This window comes from Coptis chinensis, chromosome 2, assembly GCF_015680905.1.
Source record: "Coptis chinensis isolate HL-2020 chromosome 2, ASM1568090v1, whole genome shotgun sequence".
Taxonomy (NCBI): Eukaryota; Viridiplantae; Streptophyta; class Magnoliopsida; order Ranunculales; family Ranunculaceae; genus Coptis; species Coptis chinensis.
The window spans coordinates 29,879,450-29,895,931 of record NC_141457.1 but is presented as its reverse complement, the minus strand read 5'-3'; the positions used below and the strand labels follow the sequence as shown (position 1 = coordinate 29,895,931).

The 16,482-nt window shown below is 34.3% G+C and overlaps 1 pseudogene; it reads right to left on the bottom strand.

The window, feature by feature from the left end:
• Positions 1-3,837: 3,837 nt before the first annotated feature.
• On the bottom strand, positions 3,838-4,900 carry LOC147515714 (chaperone protein dnaJ 16 pseudogene; annotated as a pseudogene).
• Positions 4,901-16,482: the final 11,582 nt, after the last annotated feature.

Sequence of the window (16,482 nt, the reverse complement as noted above, 5' to 3'; positions counted from 1 at the left end):
GGAACAAAAAATTAGTTTACATTCCATGAGTAATAACTTGAATTTATTAAATTCTCATGATTTATATCCTTATATGAAAAATTATAAATTTATTCATGAGGATTAATACAGGTTGCATTTAGGCCTTTAACCCTTTTGGGTATGAATGCTTGTATTCAAGCAATTCTAAGAGATGCCAGATGTCTGGATTATTTACCATCTCTTATGGGAGCAGTGTAGACTAATCTTTGTCAGGGACTAGTCTATTTTGATGTCTATCCTAATTTAAGTTTGTCTTTATCGGATAGAAATCTTTATGATTCTTTATCATTTAGAAATTCAGGCTAAATGTTACAACTTTTTACCTGGATCTAAGGTGATTGGAATTACCTCCAGAATTCATTATAAAGTTTTACAAACTTTAACTCCTAAAGCTAGGCATAAAACTACACCAAGTAAAACTGTGTTAATTGATACAAATCTTTTAACTTCTAGTGTAGCAACACCTAGGATGATTCCTTGGAGTGAAATTCAATTTCCTAATTCATGGACTTGCAGAAATGTTGTTCAACCATAGCCAATCATTAATACACTACTAAAAAAAGGGTTTATAAGCTCACCTAAAAGGTGAGATATTAGAGTTTTTACTTCGGTTTTCTAGGAAAAAACAACCGAGGTAAAATCCACTGAGGTAATAGAGTTCTATAAAACCGAGATAATAAGCTACAAAATTATCTCAGAAGTCTGACATCTTATATACATATATTATCTCGATTTTCTAAATAAAACCGATATAATATAGAATAAAACCGAGATAAATTGTTGATTGAAACCAATTAGTATAGAAGAAAACTGAGATGTTTTTTTATTGAAACCGAGATAATATCAAAAAGTAACCATGATAAATTCTTTTGGAAAGGGAGATTGTTAGACAACCTTTTATCTCACCCTTTGTCATTTTTTATCATTTTTTGCTGGTATTGCTCATGACAATTAACCAGGAAATAAAAACTTGTCCCAAACCAGCACATTCCCTTTCATATTCATAAACATCAACACCAATTACAATTCCCTTTCATATTCATAAACATCAACACCAATTAATAAAAGCAACCCAACATAAGTAAATTCTTTGAAAAACGTATTTCATTAAGATAAGAAAGAATAATGTTGAACATGATCTTAACTTTCAAAGAGTACTAGTGATCAGTCATTTATTTATAGAAACTCAAATATTGTATCAACTACTATTCTTCTAACTATAATAAGACATTTTTTTAACCTTTCTCTATATAGTTAAGAACTGAAAGAGATGGTTCCTGCTGAATTTTCTACTAAAAAAAAAATTTGAGAATCCAAAGAATATCTCCACGCTCTAGAGCGGAACGCTTGGCAACCGAGGACTCAACTTGAAGTGCATCTTTAGTGGAGGCCCCTACCTTAACATAATTATTTGATTGCTCAAGGACATCATTACTATGTGTGTCACTGGAAGCTATATCACCCTAATGAAGCTCTGGTAGGATAGATGCAGGGTCCTCACATTGCTTAATCGTACAATCTTTAATCAATTCAGAGATTTTTATACTTACCCAGATACCGAAGGTGCTATAAGAAAATGTTCGTCCTCCATATATGGGTTGTTCGTCCAACAAGGCCCTTCCTCTTCGTCCCAACCAGAAACAACATATGAAGCCCCTGTTTCCTCCTAACTAGTACTAGGCTTAGCATCAGAGCCATGAGTCTCTTTAAAGAGAGAAGCCCATGTCCGTGTCGTAGGAAAGGTAAATTCAGCTCCAACTACTGATGCTTCATTAAAGAACTCAGCAGAAGCACCGTCGTCTGAAGTTAACTTCGATCTGCCTTTGTTTCTAGGAGCATATCTTTGAAGAGGTCTTTTAATCGATGCATTGTAGGGGCTAGTTACAGAAGAAGACTCAAACAAGGAAAGGAGTTGAGCAGTTTGTCTGTGATCAACTTCAAACCGAAAGTACAGCTCATCCATGTAGTTTTTCTCTAGGACCTTCTTGTACTGGTCCTCTGGCAAGGACTTGCATTGCTTCCTGATACGAACAAGGACCTGGGAAAATCAAACATCATGTGATTAGAATACAGTATATATAGAGATATCACTAAAGAATTAGGGAAAAGAAGTATGCGGCTGTACTTGGGTAGGAAATTGAGTCTGGTCAGAACCGTTATTTGTCAATGCATGTGGGCTGATGTTTAATCGGCCATGACTAGTTGCCTCGTAAATGCCGTGTAATTTCCTACCATTGTAGTTGAATAGGAATATCGGCAACCCTGGCTCAATATTTTTTATATACGAGAAATGCCGAATTGGTAAGCCTGCACAAAAGTTAATAGAGATTTAATGAAAGTTCAAACCAAAACATTGTATAAGTTATTAGAAATGAAAATAAATTAATATGAAAGTTAGATATGTTAACAAACTACAAAAAAGTTTTATTAATAGAAAAATCTGGGATTTTAAACAAACAAACTCATCTGAAAATTCCAAAATCGCTATGTGCTTTACTTACGCACCACTACAGGAGCGCTCTGACAATGTCATTCAGTGGATTATCGCATAATTGAAGAAAACGGTATGTGTGATATTATTGAGTGGAAGAAAGCCAACAACACACACTTAAGAAAATCTGCCATAGTGGTGCTGCATCTATTAGTTAAGTCTGAATTTAAAAGATATGAATGTTCTCCGTATGCTTTCTTTCTCGATCAAGCGACAGCTCTCCAATAAAAAGTTATGGATTATGTCTAAAGCTGAAAATCAATCCGAATACCCCCTCATTTATTGATACCCTAAGTGAAATAATGGAATATGTAAACATGTGTGGCTCTTCTTTGGGTCTCTGGAATCAAAGTAGCTTTCCGGGATCGAATCTACTGTATCAACCAAGTCCAATCCGGTAAAATGTTAATAAGGGGGGTGTGTCCTTCATTATTAGTTATATACGTTATCTGTTTTTTATACTACGCATAATTGCATAAACATAATTGAAGATCTACTAGAGAAGTAGTTTTAAAAATCCCAATTTTGGGGGTGGGTTGTAGGCTTGTAGCTAGAGACAAAATAACATGCTTTAAGTAATATGCAGTTAAAAGCTAAAGTACTACTATACTAACCAAATAACAGGTTCCTTAGGCACTCGCCCATTGTCTCATATTTACAGCCAAATATTGCCGCACCAAGCTGCTCTTTTGTATAATGATATGCAGGTGCACTGCTATTAACACCAGGGGTATGTGGAATTCTGTCTCCCAAAGTGTGTGTTTCGTTATTCTTTTTCTTTGAGTGTGTTTCTTTTCTCCGTCCACCTACCATTCTGTTAAGCCACAAATTCACCAAAGACATTAATCATTGATATAAGAAACCATGACTCCCATACAAATTGAAGCATAACACTTAGAGATACTCAGAGACAGACAAAAGAAAAACCTCGATCACATGTACTTTTTTTTTTTTTTTTAGGCATGTAACAAGCAAAATGCTTATAAATTGAATAACAAGAGCAATAATAAATTGCATGAATTTTACAATCGCAGCATTTATCCTTTACATGCAAGATTATGCAAATATTGTACCAGGAGCATCATCTCCTTCACTAATAAGCCATCAATTCATGGCTGTGGGAGGAATAGGAGAGCAAAATGCCAGACCAAGGTTGTAGTTGAGCGAATGCACAACTGCTGCAAAAAATGCAGATCACCCTTAAGTTGTTGGGAAGTCATTCAACAATTGTTCAGATTCAGATAGTGTACAACCCAAGAAGATGATAGAATCGGACCTTCGGTACACATGAAGACCCATTAGGAAGGCAAATCATATGCTCTAATTCAATAAGGCTTGTCCTTATCCATTTTCAAGCGAACGTTGAACCATTTTCTTTTCTTCGGCATATCATTTGCCCAATGTTTTTTACAACTGGTTTGGCATTCTTCTTCCTTCTTGGATTCTTTGAAGGAATCACTGCTTTTGCTACTACTCGAACTTTGTTTCAGAGGAGGTGTAGTTGAGTAGGAGGCATGGATTGTGTTTCTTTGTTTTAGTAGTTCATCAATAGATTGCATTTCCTGTGCATATCTACTGGCCATCTCTATGAATTGTGCCAACACCTCTCTATACTCGGTTTCAAATTTGGATAGTTCCACCCTTTTAGTCAAGATTCGAGCTTCCACAGCCCTGAGTTTATCCTTTTCTTCTGAAAAAGGTCCAGCACAAAGAACTTCTATTACGTAGCTTGCACTTTTAAAGAAGTTGTCACCATAAACAGAAAATACATGGGTGCCTGCTTTTAGCTCAGATATTTCACATGGCTGAAATCAGTCCAATTTTTTAAGGAAAGCAGTATCAGGATCCTTTGTTGCTGCCACCGAATTGACTACTTGATCCAACCGGTAAATAGGAAAACCAAGAAAATACATCCTAGATGAGGTACATTTTCCTATTTTTGTGCTCTCCTCCTGCAATGCCAGGCTTAATCCACCGTTATCCTCCGGTTCAAAATACAATAGCTTAAACTTGCTCTTGTCCGATGATTGGACTCGACAGACAAGGCCTGCTTGTGCTTCCTGTTCGGTTATGTTGACAGAATAAAAGTGAGCACACTGTTTCTCAACCTTCTTAGAACAAGATTGTCCCAGATGAAATGGATGAACGAGAACCGCACCATTCGATGCTTCCTCCAACACGATTCTTGTCTGATACAAGAGTCTTTATTGCCACACCTAGCTTACTAAAAAGTGCAACGAACATGGTGTTGGCAGTTCCCAAACTCGATAAGTCTAACTCCAATTCTTGACTTTCTGCTTCAATAGCCTCAAAGCCAGCTATATCATACTAACGGCGTTTATCCGGATCAGACAAAATATTGTAAGAAAATGTGGCTTCCTTAAACATATCAACTGCTTCAGAATCATCTCCTTAAACATTTCATTATAGTGAAATACTAAGTACCAGGTAACAACTTCCTTGCAATGTACCATATAGAGACGACTAGCATCTAAAGAACCAACATGCATAACAGAGAGAGAACAAAATTGAGATGAACCAAAGAACGAGGGTCTGTGGACTATAATGAAAAAATAAAGCAAGTAACATATCCGATGGAGTTTTGAGGAGAAAAGAGAACAAAAGCTGAAGATCATAGATTTAAGAAAAAATATTGGGGTTCTTGTGGCAAGAAAATAGAGGGACACTTGAAAGGCAAACGGTGATTCATCAAAGTTAATTCTATTGATTGCTTTCTCTTTTCACCGTATTTGTAGTCCTCCCGGAGACCTTACACTCACACCTATGCCAAGGCAGGTATTTCTTATTTAATTTTTGTTACCATTAAAAGGAAATTTTGGCAAGAAGGTGTCGTGAAAAAGCAAGGGTTTTACTTTTACCAGCATGTCTTGTGACTCAAAATTAGCAAGGAATACCAAATGACTTGAGTAAATAAAGAAGGTAAGGTAAAGACTAGAACATAGTATAAGATGGGTTGCGAAAATTTGAAAACATGCTTCTTAACACAACATATGACCTTCAATAGACTGGAACGGTGGAAGATGTCTTGTAAAGTAAAACTTAGATAGGTGGAATATACTGAATTAAAGACCACATGAGGAGAAATCACATCATTCAAACATAGAGAAATTTGATAACAAGTAAAACTTGCCTTTTTCTGAAGTTCCGACAAATAGTTTTCAAAAAGATCCTCGCGATCTCTAGGACGTTCAATAGCCTTGAATCACTCGTCATCCTCAAACATGGATATCACTTTGCTAGATAATAATGAAACAATTCGTATAGAGCGTTAGAAGTGACATTACATTTAAATAGTACTCTGCTTATGTCGTCTCAAAATACGAATAACAGTATGGAATACGTTGAAAGGTTTCAACTTTATAGCAAACTTTACTATCAACACGAAAAATCAGTGCTACTTAAGAGAGAAGACAAACCTCCATCTTGTAGGCGATGTTAGTTCTTTGGACTCCTGTCAAGCAAAAGTATCAATTAGTTTCCCAGCTTATTGTTGTAAATAATAGATTTGGGAGTACTATCCGTCTTACTTCTAGCATTTTCGTGAATTCTTCTCGAGACTTTTTTTGTTTAATGTGTCTTTCCTCGGCTTCCTGTTTTTTCCTTTGACCCAAGTACTAAAATACAAAAAGTACAAGTAATTACGATATCACTGATGATGAGAAACAAAGAGAAGCGTAGAAGAAAAAGAAAATGAAGAACCATCATTGTGAAGGCTTACCTCATTAAACGCTTGCCTTTTTTCTCCAAGAGTTCTCAAAGTAGCATATCTTTTGTCTTTAACTATTACTCTCATGGCCTATAATATTTTAATTTCATCATTAAATCAAAGTGCATATCTAGAAACTTAAATATTGGGAAGAGATAAATATACATGTTCCCAGCTCCAATTAGATCCAACATTCGCAGATTCCAAAAGTTCTTTAAACGCAATTTTTGCCTCCTAAAAAGATACATAACCAAAACTTCTTTTAGTATGTACAAGTCAACTATAAAAAGGTATTTTCTACTTTATTTTTAATTCAATGCTATAAAAGGAGAATCCTAAGCAAGCACCTATTTACTAGCATAAACCAAAGGTTCATCATCAACTGACTTTTCCTCCAGTGGAGTAATATTTATTTTTCCAAAGAATCGCCATACCCTTTTCTCGCTTCTGCTAAAAAGTAAAAACATCGGCATGATACGCAGTGCAAGTTAAATTAGCAAACTAATCACTATAACTATTAGATTAATAGGATCAAGTGCCTTAAACTCCATTGCAAGTAGAGAAATAAAAAGATCCATATGAAACCATATACCATCCCTAAGAAGATAGTACAAATGATGCTTGTCTATTTTGTATACTTATTGACTTTGGCAAAGGGAAACGGGAATTTAATCAGTCTTTTTCTGGCATAAGAAGGCATCCGATAAGAGAGAGAACTGAGTACCTCCAGATCCTGAACAGAGGCTACATCAGTAGAATTTGCAATATCTTGAGGAAGTAAATTCAGGGAAGTATTCCTGAAACCATTGACAGCAGAAACAGCAAACTACGATTATCCAAAATTCACTTCCAACAGTGTGTAAAATTCAAGAGGACTAAACAGGTTAATACGTCAATGTAGTGTTTGCCAGCACAGGAACAGAAACTCCATTCCCAATGATCGTAGCATGTGAGGGAGTGACAGATGCCATAAGAGAGTGACCTCCATCAACATTTGGTGCCACGGAAGGAATAACTTGAGTAGATTGTGATCCCAAGGATGCCATAGGCAACGAACTCACAGTAGCAACAATCAATAGCTCCGAAACAGATGAGGTAGATGGTCCTTCGATTGTAGAAACATTTACCATACTGGCAGCTTGAGCGGTCACAGCAGCTTCTGGTTGAAATCCCTAACTAGACAAATTTTCTGCTTGCTTACGAGCCAACTGTAAGCATTATATAGCAAGATAAGAAAAAACTAAATAGGTAACTAGAAATTATTTAGGAGGGGGGAAAATACCACAGATATGTGGAGAAACCACAGTAAGAAACCTTCAGTCATCGAAATCGTCCATTTAGATTGCTGTGTGACTTTATTGTAATAGTACCTAAAAAAATAAGAGACGTTTAACATCTGGATTTGGACTAAATAGTAAACATAAATAAAGTAAAGAATGATGAATCAATTAAAACCAGTGTAGAATGTCACCCACATTCTTCCATCTGGGGTCGTGAATTCCTTCCAGACAGTGGATGCATTTGCCCTCTGCCAGACCCAAGCACGTTACTGAGGTAGCCACGCAGATTGCTGACCTAGGTTTACTCAAAGGAGTTACCAAGCAAGAAGTAAATAAACTTAACAAATATATATAGTTATCTGTACGTCTGTATAGATTTTTTTTTTGATAGGAATCGTCTGTATAGATAAATGCATATGGATACTGTGATGCATGTATACATGAATCAATATAACTAGCAAACAAAATGCAGTGAGAAGGAGATAAAGAATGCCTCACAGGATTCACAGGTCAGAAATGAATAAATAGCATAAGAAAGCACAGGATGCACTCTGAACGTAATTAAGTAAAACGTAATGCAAAATTGTTAAAGAGAAACATACTTCCTCAATGCAGAACAAGGAGGGCGCGCTGATAAAAGTAGTAGGGACAACGATCCACTTGCAGCCGTCCCAGAGTATGACCAGAAGGGTGAGATGCCAAAGCACTAGAAACCTTGAGGTCAAGCGACTGTAAGAGAGAGGAATTGGGATACTAATAAGCTATTCACAGATAGCAATTCCTTCATGAAAATAAGTAAATTTGGATTCCTACAGTGCATTGAGCCTACCATAAGCCAAAGCATAATCAAATCGTATGGCTATAATGAAGTGCTTTGCTAGGCCAAGATGGATATACCAAGAGGTCTTTCTTTGAATCCTCCAAAGGTAGCATTTGAAGGCTCTGAGAAATGAATTCTATGATGCAGCGTGGATGATCTTTTGAGTCAAGAACAATGGCTAAGTCATCTTCTTCATGCAAATCCTTCAGGTCTTAGGCAATATCTACACCATAAATCACATGACACTACAAAGAGAGCGGTTAACAGACGGAAAGAAACAAAGAAAGAACTCAGATAACACTAGTAGAATATAGTACCACTGTAAATTTCTTTTAGTCTCTGTTAGTAAAACCAAGTTGATATAGTCATAGATACAAGAAAAAAGCTTGCTACGTACAAGAAGGCCTAATCTAAAAAAAAGATAAGAGTAATACCTGCTCAAAAGCAAATCAAGTTGAGGCAGGACGACCAGAACCTCCTCAGATCCAATTTGTTCTAACAAGGAATGAATAGCTGATGGAAGAACTGCGAATCAGTTTATAAAGGTTAAGCACTAACTTATTTATACATGAATAACTTAGATTCAATATTCTAAGTTTGATTAATCATTTTTCAAAAATTTGATTAGTTTTGAACACTATATAATCTCCTAGCTTAATCTAAGATCATTTTAGTACCTGAAAACACAGAATAATTGTTGAACTGCTGTGGAGTTGAAATGGGTGTGAGAGGTTAAGAGAGGGCAATATACACGAAGAGATAGCGGAGATTAGAACAGAAGTTGCCATCGTGAGTTCGTGAAAGTCATGAGAGAGTACTGTAGAGAGGGACTTCTATTCTTTCGGGACTTCTATTTTTTTTTTGGGATTTTTGTTTTATTTGCCAAATTTATTCCGAGATATTTGGTATAATAGCAATTATATCATTTGAGTGCCAAGATATTTGGTTTAATATCAATTATATCAGTTCAATGTGAGATGGTTGAAATTTCCTATTATATCAGTTCCACAATGGTAAGATAAATGAAATTTCCTATTATATCAGTTCCATACCACCAGTGGTAAAATCCATATATTTTATCTCGATTAAGTAAGAGGTGAGATAACAGATTTATACTCAGAGTTAGTACCTAAATTATGGGGCATATTATCTCATTCACAGGACATATTATCTCTCTTATCAGCAGAACCGAGATAAGGCTAATTTTAGAACCGAGATAAAAACTCTTTTTTTTAGTAGTGATAATGATCAAATAATTCAATCAACAGAAGGAGAAGTTATATTAAACTTTAAGACACCTTTTGTTAGTAGAAGTTTCTCCTTGAGATCTTCTTATAAGATCTCTATACCACAATCTTCTAGGCATTCAGTATCTAAAGCTGAATCATTATCTCAGTACAATCAATCTGTAGAAGAGAATCGTATCTCTAATCAACAAATACCACATGGTATTTATAGACAGAATGCTAGGGAATCTCCCACAACATCAAAAATGGAATTTGTTTTATAATGGATTATACATTATATGAAACAAATCAATTTTATAAGTTAAAATATGAGGAGTTGAATAAATATTTTACTCCTACATAATTGAAACCTCTTGTTCAGCATTATCAAGAGTATTTTCAATGGTACCAGGAATATGGTACTACTCTGGCTAAATGGTTTTTTCTAGAGTACCAGAATAATAAAATTCTTAATTCGAAAATTAAACGTGCTACTATACAACAAGATGTTAAGGATTATTTAAGATCCAAAGGTATGTTATCTGATAATGATGTGTTAATCGACAGGGTAAAACCTAGTTTACCTACTCAACAAGTTAAACAAGTTAATAATCACTTACCAGATAAGATTTTTCCTTTACCAAATAACTCGGTGAAATCTGAGGTAAAAAATATTTACCTAATCAATCAATAAAATCTAATTTAAAAAATGATTTTGAACCTGTAGATAATTATATTGGTGTTTTAGAATTTCATCAAAAGAATTGGACTACTTTTGATGACAAGGAGATGACAGTTGTACATCCTCCAACAACACCTTTAAAGCTGAAAGATAGTATTGAAACTGTGGCTTATATTAAACCACCTTAAGAGAATAACATATTGGTCAAAAAGGTTGATAACAAATCCAAGACTAATAAGAAACCAAAAAGTCTTAAAGAAAAACAGCATTGGAAGAGACTCAGGCCTAAAGCGAAAGCTCTTCGTTTTTATCATAGATGTGATCATTATGGTCATAAGACGGGTCAGTCTTCCACTAGGCCACAAGACTATAGTAATCTTTTGAAGATAAGAAAATTTAAGATTAATCCATAGGATAAGATTTATAATTTTAATTATCTTCAGAACCTTATAACTTTACAGAATCTTCGTTCATTTAATAATATGAGACTTTCTGATAGTATATCCGGTAAATCTCGTATTACTAATGCTCCAGATTTATAGTATGGTGTTAGTAACCTTAAGACAGAAATAAAAGAATTAAAGATTAATAATAATCTTGTTGCTAGTAATGATCCCCAGCACCATAATAAGATATCTCTGGATAACATTGTTTTCCAAAGATGAAATGTTCTTATTACTTTGGTTATTAATAATGAGTACACTCTTTCAAATCATATTGTTTTAATTGATAGTGGAGCTGATTTGAATTGTATTCAAGAAGGTTTAATACCTACTCAATATTTTGAGAAATCTACTAAGAATCTTTCCACTGCTAGTGGTACCCTTATGCATATTGCATACAAGTTAACAGATGTATTCATCTGCAAAGAAGAACATTGTTTATCTTCTACTTTCCTTCTGGTCAAAGAAATTTCTCGGCATATTATTTTCGGAATTCCTTTTCTTAATTCTATTATGCCCATTAACAAAATTAATGAGAAAGGTATTTATGCAACAATAAATAATCAAAGAATTATTTTTGAGTTTATAACTCCTCCTAGGTATAAGCAGATTCAGCTAATTAACAATAAGTTAACAACTAAAGAAAGTTAATTAAACTTTCTCAAAGAAGAAATAACCTCTTTAAAATTATAGCAAAGACTCAACACTAAGGAATTTCAGTTACAAATTGAACAAATTAAAACTCAGTTTATTACTGAAGTTTGTAGTGAGGTCCCCAATGCTTTTTAGGAAAGAAAGAAACATATTGTCTATTTACCCTATGAATCAAGCTTTAATGAAAAGTTTATTCCGACTAAGGCTAGACCAAGTAAGATGAAATCAGATTTTTTGACTCTATGCCAAAAAGAGATCCAGAGTCTTCTAGATAAGAAGTTGATTACTCCAAGTAAATCTCCTTGTAGTTGTACTGCTTTTTATGTTAATAAAGCAGCTGAGAAGGAACGAAGAGTTCCACGATTGGTTATTAATTTCAAACCTTTTAATGATACTTTACAATGGATTAGATATTTTATTCCTAATAAAAAGGATCTCTTAGATCACATATCTACATCAATCATTTTCTCGAAGTTTGACCTTAAGTCAGGATATTGGCAAGTCCAGATAGCTCCTAAAGACAGGTATAAAACTGCATTTAATGTACCCTTTGGACATTATGAATGGACAGTAATGCCATTTGGATTAAAAAAATGCTCCTTCAGAATTTCAGAATATTATGAATGATATTTGCAATCCTTATTCGGATTTTTCTATTGTTTATATTGATGATATTCTGATTTATTCTAAATCTTTAGAACAACATATTAAACATCTAAAGATATTTAAATATCTTATTAAAAGAAATGGTTTAGTAGTATCTGCACTTAAAATGAAGTTGTTCCAAACAACTGTTCGGTTTCTTGGTCATAATATTATTGAAGGAAAAATAATTCCTATAGACAGAAGTACTGAGTTTGCATCTAAATTTCCTAATGAGATCTTAGACAAGACTCAGTTACAAAGATTTCTTGGTAGTCTTAATTATTTAGCAAACTATTATAAAAATCTGTCACAGGATACCTCTATCCTATACTCCAGACTAGCAAAGGTCCCAACAACTTGGAGTTCAACACATACTCTTTCAGTACAAAAGATTAAGCTTAAAGCAAAGCAATTACCTTGCTTATCTTTACCCAATTTTCAGTGGTTTAAAATTGTTGAGACAGATGCTTCCAATATTGGTTATGGTGGTATCTTAAAATAGAAAAATCATATCAATAGTAAGGAAGAATTAATCAGATTCACTTCTTGAACTTGGAAGAAGGCTTAGATTAATTATTCTACTATAAAATAGGAGATTCTTTTGCTGGTAAAATGTATTCATAAATTTCAGGATGATTTATTAAATCAAAAATTCTTGGCTCGGATTGATTGTAGTGCTGCTAAACAAGTATTACAGAAGGATATCAAGAATATTGCATCTAAACAGATTTTTGCATGATGGCAAGCTAATCTCTCTGCATTTGATTTTGACATTGAATATATCAAAGGTGATTTTAACTTATTGCCATATTTTCTAACAAGAGAATTTTTGTAGGGATTATGAGCACCTCTCAGCGAGGTCAAGGTAGTGGTTATACCACTAAAGGCTGAGGAAAGAACAAAGGAAAATATAATTTCCTTGACAATGAAGAGCAATTTCCTCCCCTGTCTCATGGTTATACTCAGTAGAAAGTAAAGTCAATGAAATAGGCAGTTCTTACTCCTCTGACTCCTTATATCCCTAATAAAAGGGCATATCAAACCATCATTTATCTTCAACTAGGTGATGAGCAGTGGATGCCTTATCCTTGGGAAATCAAAGAAGATATTTTGACACACAATAATATCCTGTTGTTGATGACAAACATAGATATATCTATGAGGAAATTTTAGCTTCGGCTACTTCTACTATGAATATTATCCATACATTGCAGAAGACTGATTCGGAATATAGTCTGATCTCTTACAACAAAGCTATATTTAAGAGATTTATCTCTTATAATGAATGGGGTTTAGATCCCAACAAATGTCGAAAATCAAGTTCGACAAATATCTTTTATAATTATTGGGATTATATCTCAGCTTGTACTAATGTATTTTTCTATCAAAATGCTCACAAGAAACATTCATGGTTTATTAAACTATGTCCCCAGTCTATTAAGACTGATTATCCGTACTGGATTTTTCATTAGTGGGAATATTTTTGTCTAGAACTTGACATTCTCCCTGAGAACCTTTTAGATATTTTTCTAAAATGGACAGAATATCATCTTCAATTAAAAGGAGATGATAAGATGCCTATGGGTTTACCATCTTTACCCTTGTTCAAAGGACTTCTACACCACCATAAAGAAGTCCTTGACATAATGAATGGGGGTAGTTTCCTAAGTAAGGGAGCCTCAGAGGATTATAAATTTTTAGAAGATCAAACTAAGCGTAATAATAACTGGGGGGTAGTGATGATATTTCCCGCAACGCTAGTTCTTCAACAACAGTTAACACCGCCAGTATGTTTGAGATGAAACCCGACCCTGAACTTAAAAATTTAATCGAATCTCTAACTAAAAAGGTAGAGGCTATTTCTGTTCAACAAACGCCTATCCCCGTCATGAATGTCAACACCAATCCAATTCAAGATGGTTTATTACTTTTCCAACCGAAGAAGCCAATAGCAGCATAGAGAATGATTTAAAATCATTCATTGAACAAACTCCCATAAACAATTCTTTAGGAGATATGGATACAGGAAACCTTTTTGATATGATAAAGAATCTTATCAAATTTCAGAATCCAAGTTTCTCATAAAGGCAAATTAATTACTTATGTATGGAGAAGTTTAAGAGTCATTTTTTTACTTCATTCAAGCTACCGTCTACTACAAAAGCATCCTCCAGCACAAAGGATATATCATCCTCCCAACAAGATGATGTTTCTATGACATCAAATAATAGTCAAGAAGAAGCAAATCAATTTGCTTATCTAGCAAAAGAAAGTCAGTCAGATGAAGATTTAGGTGAAAATTTTAATCTTACTGAAGCTTTAACTCAAATATATCCGAGTTCTTCTAATCCCCCAGTGAAGCCTACTAAAATTGACATATGGGCCAAATTCAAACAAGCTCTTAAGGCTAACCAGGAGCCCAAGCCTACTTCCTCTAAAACATAAGGAAGTTATGTTTGCACGACAAGTTTTTCAAAATCATATTTCTAGAAGAAATGATGACTACCTATGGCCCATGAAGAGGACAAAGCAGAAATATTCTCCATTAAGGAGACAAAGAAGAATTGAAGCATTATTTTTTGCTAATCATAATAAGGATTATTATCCCTAAAAGACAGAATACAAGCAAAAAAGCTTTGTCAAGGTTGACCTCTAAAGTAGACATCCTATCTTTTGTTTTTCTCAAAAGTCAAAAGTTGAATAAGATTTTAGCATTATAAGGATTCTTATCCTTTGAAGATAGAAGTAAAAGACAAGTATGCTTTGTCATGGTGGCCCAGCCAACTGCGACTACTTTAGCACATGTAACCACTTTCTGTGGAGACTCCAAATTATAGTTTGAGATCCGACTACTATATAAGGGATACCTCACCCTTGTTAAGGGATATCTTTCATTTTATCTTTCAATTTTCTCTTTGTTTGAGTGATAAGTGTGCTTTCTTTTCTCCCCCCCCCCCCTTTTATAATTCCACATATATAAATAAAAGTTCAGTTTATATCAAGTGTTTTTTCTGCTGACTGATCACTTTCGCATTAATCAGGTGTTTTATCTAATCTCCTTTTCTTTTGGCAAGAAAAAGAGATTAGGTAAAACACCTGATTAATGTGGAAGTGATCAATCACCAGCAAGAACACTTGATATAAACTGAACTTTTATTTATATATGTGGAATTATGAAAGGGGGGAGAAAAGAAAGAACACTTATCACTCAAACAAATAGAAAATTGAAAGCTAAAATGAAAGATGTTCCTCAATAAAGGTGAGGTATCACTTATATAGTAGTCGGATCTCAAAATATAATTTGGAGTCCTCACAGGAAGTGGCTACGTGTGCTAATATTGTCGCAGTCTGCTAGGCTACCATGAAAAGGCATACTTGTCTTTTACTTCTGTATTCAGAAAATAAGAATCCTTATAATGCTAAAATCCTACTCAACTTTTGACTTTTGTGAAAAGCAAAAGGTTGGATGTCGACTTCAAGGGTCCCCCTTGACAAAGCATTTCTTGTTCTGATTCCAGCTGTAAGGATAAAAATCCTAAGCCAAATAATGCTGATTCTATTTCTGGTCCTTATCATGGGCCATGATGTCTGCCAATATGATCAGGAGTGCCAAGTTGAGTGTGTAAATTTTCATTAACTTGGGAAAGAAAATCTTCTTCCCCTTCTTCAAATTCTGAGTCTGAAGTAAAACCACCTAGATAAGTGAGGAATTCAGAAGGGCCTTTTTCATTAATAAGTTGGCAAGTCTCAAGAGCAGATGAGCTAAGTGCCAAAGAACTCTTTCTACCCAATTTTTCATAGAAATTGGTTCTATTGGAATTATCCAATGATTCTATTTGGATCATAAATCTATCAGATTCAGACAAATGTGTGAACCTTGGATTCTTTTGTATAGAACTATATCTGATGGACCATTTAATCTGATGAAGACCAATAGCACGAATATCTTCTGTTTCTTTTAATATGTCTTCTGTAGTAATAGTATGAAACTTTTCTTTTGCTTCCAAAAGAGAAAAAACCTTTGAAATATCATATGGTCTTTGTCTGTATATTCGAACCAAATGAACTAAAGGATAAGTTTCATATTCAATATATTCTAGACATGTTGTGGTAAATTCACAGTAACATCACAATGCCATTTCATCATAGCATTATTTATGGCTTTAACAAAAGGAAAAGCCAAGAATCTCTTGTTATCAGCTCCTTGATAAGAGCTCAAAACTATAGTTTGAACCCTTTAATAGTATTTCTATTTAGCCAATTATGTTATTAATAATATAGGTTTATCACTAATTACGTGTTTTTGAGTATTTTAGGCTTCGGAGTTGAATAAATATAAATTCGTTACTAATTAGGCTCTAAAATGAGCTAAAGTGATTGCTATGAAAGTTCTATGAAGAAAGCCCAAGTTTCATGGAGAAAAAGCCCTTAAAAAGCCCAAGTCAAAGCTGTTAAGTGAAAGTCAAACCGGATTAGAAAGCTGAAGAAAAATC